Source organism: Petaurus breviceps, unplaced genomic scaffold (assembly GCF_028583685.1).
Source record: "Petaurus breviceps papuanus isolate PSGF00001 unplaced genomic scaffold, PetGlider_PUasm1.0 90763, whole genome shotgun sequence".
In the NCBI taxonomy this organism is placed as follows: domain Eukaryota; kingdom Metazoa; phylum Chordata; class Mammalia; order Diprotodontia; family Petauridae; genus Petaurus; species Petaurus breviceps.
Window position 1 is genome coordinate 1,093,476 of NW_027187340.1, and position 12,440 is coordinate 1,105,915.

At 38.7% G+C, this 12,440-nt stretch overlaps 1 long non-coding RNA gene across 2 annotated transcripts in view; it reads left to right on the forward strand.

The window, feature by feature from the left end:
• The window catches only part of LOC138146504 (uncharacterized), a 26,457-nt gene extending 17,160 nt beyond the window's left edge, over window positions 1–9,297 (forward strand). For both annotated transcript variants that reach the window (XR_011164503.1, XR_011164502.1), the window contains one exon: window positions 7,855–9,297. This is a non-coding gene — a long non-coding RNA (uncharacterized lncRNA). The remainder of the gene's footprint in view (window positions 1–7,854) is intronic.
• The last annotated feature ends 3,143 nt before the right edge of the window (window positions 9,298–12,440 follow it).

Sequence of the window (12,440 nt, forward strand, 5' to 3'; positions counted from 1 at the left end):
CTTTCTTTCTTTCTTTCTTTCTTTCTTTCTTTCTTTCTTTCTTTCTTTCTTTCTTTCTTTCTTTCTTTCTTTCTTCCTTTCTTTCTTCCTTTCTTTTTTTCTTTCTCCTGCCAGATCCAAAGTCTCCAGATAGATCTGTAACTACAAACATTATAAGAACCAGAATGTCTGAATCAGGCAGTCTCCACCAATTCCACACTTACACAAAGGAACAATTTGGCAACAGCACAAGAATTACTCATGAGTGGACCAAAAGATTTTATTTTATAGAAATATACCTTTCCTGGGAATGCCAAAATGTTTGCTTCCAGTCACATAAAGCAGCTGGAAGAACGGAAATCATTTCTCTAGTCTAGACACAGCAGCTGGTTTGAGATTCTGTAAAGTAGGCTCCCAGGCTGGAAAGTTTTTATGACATAAACTTTCACCCATTTGAGTGACTCACCTTGTTTCTCAAGGGACATCCTAGGTTTCATTGTCTCTGAATAGCAAAACTGGTACCAACGTGCCTGAAACTCAGTCCGTGCCTGCCACTCAGTCCGTGCCTGCCTTCTCTGGTTTCCCATTGTGCCTTGCTTTTTGGAAACATTTTAGGAGCTAACAGCATGACACAAGGCAAATTCTCAAATCAAAGAAATAGTAAAAGAAGAAAAAAAAACCCGCCCCTACATCCACAAAGCTTGTATTCTGGGTGCTGATTGCCCATCCGCCCTATTTTTAAAAGATGAAGAAGGGGGGGGGGAAGAGAATTTATTCATTTGTATTGTCTCTAGCCAAGCTGTGTACAGAAGGGTCATTTTCTGCCTTGATTCCTTTTAAACTTCGTGTGTTTTAGAAGGATAAATGTACATTAGGAGGATGGCAAAACACAGCTACCAGAATATCCTGGCTCTGTTCAATTCTATTCAACCCCCCCTTTTTTTCCTTTTCCTCTTCAGTGAGCTTTGCATAAAGCTTACCCAAACCCACATGGATTTCTATAACATCCAAAAAGAATGACAATGAGTGATGTGATGTAGGTGGAAACTGCCTGAAGAAACCTAAATTGTAACAGGGAAAAAAATTGACATTTTAGATTTTAAATGTTACACAGTTTTTATAAAGCTTCAGTCAATTTATTTTATTTATTCTAATGAAGAGCATTACAACTGCTTTACTGCACCGAGGCAAGCACGGATCACATCATTAATCACACCTTGTGAATAGCCACAAATCAAGTCCTAACAGCAAGCACTGAATCAGGAGCAATGAAGCATAAACTCCTTCACAATTTATGATCTCTCCAATTGCATCTTTTCAACCATTAAATTGCAAGATACCATAAATTTTTATCTTCTTCACTTCAGTCACATTATTGATTCTGCCTTGTGAAATATAGAATAGCTGTAAATCCAGGCGATTGAATTAAATTTAAAGTCTTGACTCCAGAAAAGAAACCCAACACACCACCATGGCTGTTAATTTACACTGAGGAACAAATGATAGAAACATTAAAATTTAAATGGACAACAGGGATTTCCAAGAGCCATAGTTCTGTCAATCCCAGTCCTGGTCAACCTTGGGGGCTTTCTTTTTTCTTTTTTTTTAACCTAAATTGTAAAATGTTAACAAAAAAAGTTGATTATATTTTAAAAGGATAAGATTCAGGCAAACAGTGGATTTCATAGATGTCCACAAAGAAAATTTGCCATTTAATTCAACAAACATATAAAAGGCTACTATGTGCCAGGCACTGTGACAAGAACCAGAGATACAAAGACAAGGTTTACTCTCAAGGAGCTTAGCATCTACTGCAAGGAAACAACATGTACCTAGGAAACCAAATGCAAAGTGTATATAAAGTAATTTCTGGGAGGAGAGCGCAGATCTAATGTGAAGGGCTATTTGTTAACAATAGAATCAGAGTTCCAGGGGACCCAGTGGAAGGGGTAGGCAGAACAGAGACAGACACTAATGAGAAGTGATTGGCACAGATGAGCATGAGGGATCAAGAAGTGGTAGTCAGAGAAAGGAGCTCTGGCCCAAGTAGCCTTTCTTCTCTCACCGTCCCCTTCATCACTAAGGATTCCTTCTCATCTTCTCTTTGGCCAATCACCATGATCCTTTTCTTCTTGAAATCTACTCCAGTTCACATGCAATGTGATAGCAATGATTTTTAATCATCCTCATAATCATCTCCACCATCACAATGGGCATTTATGTCGCCCTTCAAGGTTTCTGAAGTGCTTGACATACCTTCACTGGATCCTTACAATAACCTTGAGAGGCATATGCTATTGGTATTATTTTCATAATTTTGTACACTAGAAAATAAAGATTCAGCCCTGTTAAATGACTTGCCCCAGGGGTACATAGCTGGTAAATAGCAGAGAAGAAGAGAGTGAGAACAGAATTGGGGGGTTGTGGGGAAAGGGAAAAGAAGGAAGAGAAAACTATTTGGTTACTTAAAACACACACTATTTGTGAATAGATATCTTCTTCCTTCAGGATATATGTATGTATATGTATATATATATATATATATGTATGTGTATGTATTTTCTTCCTCTTCCTTCAGGATATACATATGTATACATATGTATGTGTGTATATCTTCTCTCAGGATATACATGCATATACACACACACACACATAATCTATTTCCACAGACAAATATAGGTACACATATATACCTATATAGTACTAATATTGTTGCTTATCTTTCATTTTCAAAGAGGGCCAATGACATCACGGGGTGATGTCTTGACTTGTAAGAAAATTGGATTTAAGTGAGGCAGAGTTGATCAGCTGTCAGCCTCACTCTCTTCCAGACTCATCAAAAACCAGTGGCAAGACAAAAGTCAAGACAACCAGTGATAGCCCAGAAAGCAAAAACCTCGTTGTGTTTGATGGCTGACCAAGCTCTAAGTGCTCCTTGGCTTCAGCTGCCTTCCTGGCCACTGAAACAAATTGTTCTCATCCTCCCATTCCACCATGAGCCATAAAAGTGACAGAAGCTGTAGAGATCTTGGTCAGACATGGAAGATGCCAAGGTCATCCTGCAACCCAGGCAATCATCAGTAGTCCTGACTTTTGTCTTGCCATTTTGATGACTCTGGAAGACAAAGTGAGGCTGAGCAACCATGCCTCCCTTAAAGCCAATTCACACCCAAGTCATGATATCACCTTATGATGTCATTGGTCCTCTTCGAGAATTAAGGATGAGTGACAACAACAATAAAATGAGTCACATTCTTGGAACAGACATCCCCCTATATCCTTAATATGTCTGAGGTCTGTCAGTTACTCTCAAACTGTTTAGTCCATCTGCCAAGATGGTTTGACCAGGGTGTGGTTGCTACACATGCTACAGATTTTGGAGCCACAGGTGAGAATTGAGCTCCAGGTGGACACCAAAGGTGGCTGAGCAGCCTTGAAAAGGGCCTAGCAAGCCCTCATACCAGAGATGCTAGTCCTTGAACACCCCATATATGCCACTTAAGGATAAAAACGTTTCTTCTCTCGGTTTTCTTCCCTGGGCTCAATATCCCCAGTTCCCTCAACCAATCATCACATCACATGGTTTTGTATGACGTAGCTTAAATGATAAGAAATGAGTCTGGAGTGAGAGATGAGACTGGAGAGGCCAAGTATGGGGAGAGGGAGGCAGTCAGACCGGATACTATAGATAATAAGGAATTATAGCTTTATGGGAATGAAGACTAACATGCTTAGTTGTCTTACGATCATATATTTTGAGCTAAAATGGACTTAATAGGTCATCTAATCCAACCTCCTCATTTTACACATGAGGACCCAAGGCCCAGAGAGGTGAAGAAACTCTATCAAGTTAGTCTAGCCCTAACCCCACTAGGAAGAGTAGCTGGATCCTGCAGGCAGTGACATTTCTTCTGGAAACCTCATCTAAAATTATAGGCATGCAGAGACCAGAGAGTGCTAGGCACGCCCACATCTAAAAGGCTCGTCTCTCTAGGATGGCACAGCTGTAGCCCTTATGGAAGTACTTCTCACAGTCCTTTGCAGTCTTGGAATTGTACGGTTCTTTAATTTCATGTGCACTAACCTGGAAAGTGCTACATTTCAGCGATCATTGAATGAGAGGCACTTTGGGATCCTTCTGACTGAAAGCACATTCCCACCATCACTGTAACTATGACTATTACTACTAAACTATGACATCCCCAGGATTACTTCAGAGCCCCAAAACTGTCACATAGACATTCACTTCCCAGGGATCATCATATTTTTTCAGGAGAAGAATGTTATGCTCAGACCCTATAAGGGAATGTAATAATTTTTCAACAATGGGCTCCCCTACCTTTTTTTCCCCTTAAAACTTAATTGGCTCATACCTAGACAGGAGCATCCAGGTCGACATCTAGACATTTTTTGGCCTGTACGATAAATTTCTTTGTGCTAGGGTCAATGAAATAATCAAAAACTGTTACCTGGGGAGAAAATTTTTTGGTTCTCATTTCTTTGACCATCTACTAAACTCCATGAGATAGTCAATCAAGTATAAAATAAGAGAAGAGAATAAAAGCCTATTAGATCTTGGCCCTAGAAAGCTTAAAAAAAACCAGATTGATTAAATCCAAGTTTGAGGACCACAGTGCTTTAGTGAAAATGGTCAGTAATTGGGAACTCACTGATCTATTTTGCTCACAAACAGAAAGGACCATTGGAAATACTTAGATGAATCCTAGTTAACCTGGTTTCCAACCCAGGCAATGGCCCAGATTGACAGGCTCAGCTTATGGACAAAGAACGGCAGGAGGGTAATGAAGGAACAGTACTTCAGAAGAGATGGGCTGAGTAACAGAGAGAAAGAGAGACAGAGACAGACAGAGAGACAGAGACAGACAGAAATAGAGATACAGACCTAAAGGCCACTCAGAGGTTTGGCTTAGAAGAGCCCCACTCTCATAGCCCTGACACTCACCTGACTTGCCAAGCACCCATTCTTCCAAAGTCTGCCCTCTGTCAGTATAATTGGGAAGTCCAAGAACAGTATGTAGTTAATTGAGTTACTCCTCCTCTGCGCAGTTTATATCCCTGGACGGGGGCATTTATTTCTATACATCCTCAAGGACATTTAGAGTACTGGTGCCTATATCTTGAACTTGGAATATAATTGAGATGTGTAAAGCCAGAGGACACTTTTGGTCATTATATAACTAGGGCCTCTAGGACTCAGTCGATCAATAAGCTTTTATTAAATGCCTATCTTATGCCAGGCACTATGCTAAGCACTAGATCAAAGGTACATTCACCTTCCAAGATACCCCAGAACCACTTATCTCACTACCACCTCCCTATGTGGCCATCAAGAGGACCTTCCTAGAGACAGTGAAGAGGGATACCTTCCTCAGCATTCCCACAGGGCCTCAGAATGTAATCTTGTTCTACTCACCCATTAACTTCTGATGTTGATCAAAAGAATATGCCATAAGCCCTACAAAGAATTGGAAACCACGCCACAAAGGTTGTTTCAGAGAGGCATCTCAGATGTCAAATGTATGTTCTAATCACCCCCAGATTACCTTAACTCCTTTGGGCGTAGGAAGTAGGAGAAAATATATTAAGAATATGCACTCTAGGGTTTGCTAAATTCTCTTGCCTGATTTTCTTTGAGTTTCTAGTATTAAAAAATAGCATGGCATAATGGAGAGATTTTGTAATTGTTCTTCAGTCGTCCGTGACCCCATTTGGGATTTTCTTTGCAAAGATACTGAAATGTTTTGCCATTTCCTTCTCCAACTCATTTTACAGTTGTGGAAATTGAGGTAACCTGAGTTGTTATTTGCCCAGGGTTACACAGCTAGTAAGTGTCTGAGGCTGGAAGATGTCTTCCTAATTCCAGACCTGTCACTCTATCCACTGTGCGACCTACCTGGCCAATGGATAGGTAGCTAGCTTCCAAGCCAGGAAGACCTGAGTTTCAGGCCTCGGTTGGACATTTACTAACTGGGTGACCCTGGAAAAATCATTTCAACTCATACTGTTCAAGGCCAATGCTGTCAAACTCAAATAGAAACAAGCCCCTAAAACATACATAAGGATCCCTGCAGGCTATATGTTGACTTAGAAAACTATGAAGACATTACTTATATTGTATTTTATTTATTTATTGCTAAGTATTTCCCCATTTTGTTTTGATCTGGTTCATAATGTTGTGGTCCTAGTTTTTGATCCCTCTGCTATAGCCAACTCTCTAAGACTCAAAAGTTGCAGAAAAGATGTCAACCTTCATTGGAAGGAAAACTCTGCACCCAGGAGTTCCACATAACTGTGAAATGACAAGTCCTTACCCTTACACTCCTCTCCATACCTTCAAATATTTCAACTGTGAGCTTTGAGAGGAGACAATGGAAAGAGCGTGTAGGTGATCTAGGAGTGAAGGAGTCCAGGAAAGTAGAGTATGAAATTGGGAAGAAAGGCCCCAAGATACAGTATAGTTCAGATGGCAATTTTTAAAGGTCTTTCGTGAAAATCTTGAGAGGTTATCCAGTCCATTCCCTAACCCCGTACCATCTGCTACCCTTAATTCCATAAAGATGAGAAACTCTGTTGTTTGGGAGACCACCAACGGAGATTCCACAGGTCATCCCCAAAACTCTGACAGTTTGGTCCAATGTTAAATGACCCTAAGGATCAGCTGATTTTTCCTTGCAGGGTGCCTCCCAACACCCATTTTTTTGTGTTCAAGCTTCAGTATGAAAGCTTCTATGGAAAGGTTCCTCACATATGCCTGACAGGTGTAATACTCTATTCTCCTACAGGTGTCGTTCCCTCCTTTTTACTCTGACATGAATGATTTGGGGGGGGGGAGGGCGGTAGATAGTATAAGCCCTCAGATCTTTGCCCTTGGAAAACTCTTTTTAATTATTCTGTGGCTCCTTTTCTTAAAAGGGGATATTAGAGCTTACCAAGAATAATTTGAGTATGAAATAGTTTGGAGTTTATTGTCAGCTGGTTCTAAACTGCTGAAGGTGAAGTGGGATGCAAAATGTCAAAATGTCTCCTCCCACCTCTAGTGAAGAGACCTAGGAAAGTGCTAGTTGGGGAAGGGCAACTGCTTCCTACTGGAATGTGATATGGACTGTGCTTTTGTCTGAGATATGCTTACAAGAAATGGAGAACCTGAACACCATCAGCAAACAGGCTGAATTAGAAATAGTAAATTTTTAAAACTGCTTGTTGATTTTTAATGAAGACATAATACCTGCGGGGGGGGGTATAGACGTTTCATAAACACACATTTTATTGTATTATAAAGATGTACACATTAGTACTGTTGACTCATTTTCTCTGCAATTATTTTTAAACACTCTGGTATTTTGTTGTTGTTGGGGTTTTTTTGGATGATGCCAGATCAACCCTTCTGAAGCTTTTGATACCAAAAGATGAAGTGTGTGGGAAATGTTGAGGGATTGGTTAAAAAAAGGATTTTATGCATGGAGAGATCACAAAAAAATATTATAATCACCTCTGAATTCATTCACTCACCTGATCATGTAAGAGTGTTCCACCAAAGGCCCAGACACTGGCAAATGCAAAATATCTTTCATGCAGTTCAGGAGGAGAGTCTGGGGGAGTGTTCTGTGCTGTCAGAAGACAATCCAGTAATGAACACCAAGTCTTCAACAAAGACAAACAGAATAAAAGGACTGCTGGTAAAGTCACTGCCAACGTACATAATAGCTGAGCTGGAAGGATTTTACAGAAATGGTAATGAGTACAAGAATGCACCCAACTTGAAGTGTTTTTATTTAAGAGATTTTAATTAACCAGAAAATAAGCACTAATCCCCGAAACTTGGAAAATAACAACACGCTCATCTTCTCACTCCAGGGTGGAGGAGGGGAAGGAATGAAGAAGAAGAAGAAGGAATAAAAAAGGTAAGCATAAAGAATTAGGATTCGGGTGCCAATGGGATACAGAAGCCTAGAATGCTTACCATACAACTTCCATTTCTGAAATGACAACTCAAAAACGGACTTACTCAACATTCTGGAATTCCCATGCTTTCACTCCTCTTGAAAAGCAAATATTAAAGCTGGAAATGCTATTGAAACAACATGGAGGGGGTGGCAACGTGGTGCAGTGAATAGAGCACCAGCCCTGGAGTCAGGAGGACCTGAGTTCAAATCCGACCTTAGACACTTGACATACTTATTAGCTGTGTGACCTTGGGCAAGTCACTTAACCCCAATTGCCCACCAAAAAGCAAAAACAAAACAAAACAAAAAAAGAAATAACATGGAGTTAGGAGGACCTAAGTTCAAATCCAACCTCTGACACTAGCTGTGTGACACTGGGCAAGTCACTTAACCCTGATTTGCTCCTCAAATCAAATCAAATAATGACAGAGTACCCAAATATTCCTGTCTTGGTTTTCTCATCTTCTTTGAATATGGAATATGCCATATTCAATACATATGTCATTCCCACCCAGAATTCACTTTAACCCTCCTCAATCATCACCGCCACTTAGGAGACACAAAGATCCAAGAGCCTTGAAGGAATTTCAAAAGGTTTGGGTGAGGAAGGAAAGCATTCTCACCATGGAAGATAGACTATCCAAAGGTCCACTTGCAAGAAATGGAATATCCTATACTGGGCATACAGAGCAGGTCAATTTGATTGGAATGTAGATTTTATGAGATTTGAGTAATGTGAAATCAATCTGGATAGATAGACTGAAGAAAAATCGTGAAGGACCTTATATAGGAGATTACTGGTAAATGATTAACCACCAGAAAAAAGGAAAAAAAAAGAATATGCATGATATACTTTCAAATTTAAACTGCATTATTAACATTTCTTTTTTGTTTTATTAACATATTATTTCATTAACATTCTCTCCATTGGAAAAGACCTTCAGCTATGCTAAGTTCACTACAGCAAATTTCAAAAAGAAATACAACCTATATATGTACACATTACAATATTGTTATTGTTGAAAGGAGATTCCCGAATTTATTAAATGAAGGTTGTAGAAGACTCAAACTCAAAAATTGTCTTCAGACTTGAAATCATATCAACTAAATATTGATCATTGACTTGCAACATCAGAAAGGACCTTGAGAGACAATCCCACAGATGTCGGGCAATGTTGTTCACCTGAACCATCTAAGACAAATAAAAATCTATGCTAGATTTATGTGCATGCTTGTAGGAATGTCTCCCAAATAGCAGTTACTATCCTATTTCAACTGATGAGATACCTTTCCCATTGGCAGCAATTCTAATTTCTAGCAGTTTTCAAGAGATTAAAAATCTTTTGCCAAAATTAGATACCTTTGTTGACTTTGCTACACTAAAGTTCTGTTCTGATGTTTCATTGTGACAAGAAGGTTTTCTGCTTAGACTTTTTGGGTCACCTGGTTTAATATTAGGAAAACGATCAGTATAATCAATCATATCAACAATAAAACTAGCAGAAACCACATGATTATCTCAATAGATACAGAAAAGGCTTTTGACAGAGCACAACATCCATTCCTGTTAAAAACACTGGAAAGTATAAGAATTAATGGAGCTTTCTTTAAAATAATAAGTAGTGGGGCAGCCAGGTAGCACAGCGAGTAAGAGCACTGGCCCCAGAGTCGGGATGACCTGGGATCGAATCCGGGCTCAGACACTTAGCACCCACCCAGAAACACCTGGCTGTGTAACTTTGAGCAAGTTACTTAACCCCAATTGCTTTAAAAAATAAATAAATAAATAAAATAATAAGTAGCATCTATTTAAAGCCATCAGCAAGTATTAAATGTAATGGGGATAAGCTAGAAACATTTCCAATAAGATCAGGGGTGAAACAAGGATGTCCACTATCACCTCTCTTATTCAATCTGGTATTAGAAATGTTAGCAGTAGCAATTAGAGAAGAAAAAGAAATCAAAGGGATCAAATTAGGCAAAGAAGAGACCAAGTTATCACTCTTTGTGGATGATATTTTGATATTCTTAGAAAATCCTAAAGAATCAAGTAAAAAACTACTTGAGACAAAAATAAATTTGGCAAAGTAGCAGTATATAAAATAAATCCACATAAATCCTCGACATTCCTGTATATATTTTTTTAAAGCAATCAGGGTTAAGTAACTTGCTCAAGGTTACATGGCCAGTTATTTCTGGGTGTGGTGCTGAGTATCTGAGCCCAGATTTGATCCAGGTCATCCTGACACTGGAGCTGGTGCTCTTACTCTCTGTGCTACCTGGCCACCCCATTCCTGTATATTTCTAATGAAATCCAACAGCAAGAGATAGAAAGCAAAATCCCATTTAAAGTTACTGTAGACATTATAAAATATTTGGGAATCTACCTGCCAGGACCTATATGAACACAACTACAAAACAATTTCCACACAAAAGTGTGATCAAACTAAGTGGAAAAACATCAATTTCTCATGGCTGGGTCGAGCTAATATAATAAAAATGACAATTTTACCTAAATTAAATTACATATTTAGTGCTATACCAATCAACTTACCAAAAAATTACTTTATAGACCTAGAAAAAATAGAAACAAAATTCATTTGGAAGAACAAAAGGTCCAGAATATCAAGGGTATTAATGAAAAGAAATGCTAGGGAAGGTGGCCTAGCTATACCAGATTTTAATCTGCATTATAAAACAGCAGTCATCAGAACTACTTGGTACTGGCTGAGGAATAGAGCAGTGGATCAATGGAATAGATTGGGCACATGAGACTCAGCAGTCAATGACTATAATAATCTACTCTTTGATAAACCCAAAGACCCCAGTTTTGGGGATAAGAACTCACTATTTGTCAAAAACTGCTGGGAAAACTGGAATATAGTATGGCAGAAACTGGGCATAGACTATTATCTAACACCATATACCAAAATTAAGTCAAAATGGGTGCATGATCCAGGTATAAAGGATGATACTGTAAGCAATCTGGGAAAGCAAGGAATAGTTTACCTGTCAGATTTATGGGGAGGGAAAGATTTCATGACCAAACAAGAATTAGAGAGCATTACAAAAATGCAAAATGGATAACTTCGATTACATGAAACTGAAAAGCTTCTGTACAAACAAAGCCAATGTAACCAAGATTACAAGGGAAGTGGGAAATTGGGAAAGAATTTTTACAACCAATGTCTCTGATAAAGGCCTCATTTCTAAAATATACAAAGAATTGAGTCAAGTCTATAAAAATGCAATTCATTCCCCAATTGATAAGTAGTCAAAGGATATGAACAGACAGTTCTCAGAGGAAGAAATTAAAGATATCTATAAGTATATGAAAAAATGATCTAAATCACTATTGATTAGAGAAATGCAAATCAAAACAACTCTGAGGTACCACATCTCACCAGTCAGATTGGCTAAGATGACAAAACAGGAAAATGATAAATGCTAGAGAGGATGTGGAAAAATTGGAACACTAATACATTGCTAGTGGAGTTGTGAACTGATCCAACCATTCTGTAGAGCAATCTGGAACTATGACCAAAGGGCTATAAGTAATTTCATATCCTTTGACCCAGTAATACCACTTCTAGGGTTGTATCCCAAAGAAATCACAGAAGCTGGAGGAAGACCCATATGTACAAAAATATTTATAGCAGCTCTTTTTGTGGTAGCAAAGAACTGGAAATCAAGGTAATGCTCATCAATTGGAGAATGGCTAAATAAGTTATGGTATATGAATGTAATGGAATACTATTGTGCCATAAGAAATGAAGAGCAGATGGACTTCATAGCTACCTGGAGAGGCTTATATGAACTGATGCTGAGTGAGAAGAGCAGAACCAGGAAAAATTTGTACACCATTACTGATACAATGTATGTGTGATGACAAACTTTGATAGACCAGACTCTTCTCAGAAATGCAAGGCTACAAGTAAACTCCAAAAGACTCATGATGGAGAGAGATGTCTACATTCAGAGAAAGAACCAGAAAGAACAGAGTTTGAATGTAGATTGAAGCAAATTACCTGCTCTCTTTCTCTTTCTTGTTTGGTTTGGTTTCCTCTTTCCCACTGTTCATTCCATCTGTTACAATCCTTCTTTTCAACCTGACCAATGTCTAATGTGAAAGTATCTGCAGATCCTATACCTGATTGTATGCCGCCATGGTGGGGAGGGGGGACAAGGAGGGAGGGGGAGAAAATTTGAAACTGAAAGAACTAGGGAACTGAATCTTGTAAACTCAAAGTAAGCAAACAAATTAATAAAGAAAATTTTAAAAAAAGAAAAAGAAATACTAGGGTAGTAAACAGTGTAATAGATAGAGCACCAATCCTGGAGTCAGAAGGACCTAAGTTCAAATTCGGCCTCAGACATTTAGCACTTAATAACTGTGTGACCTTGGGCAAGTCACATAACCCCTATTGCCTTGCAAAAAAAAAGGATAAAAATACTCATGTGTCTGTTTTTTTCATGGTTTAATAATTCATGGTTAAA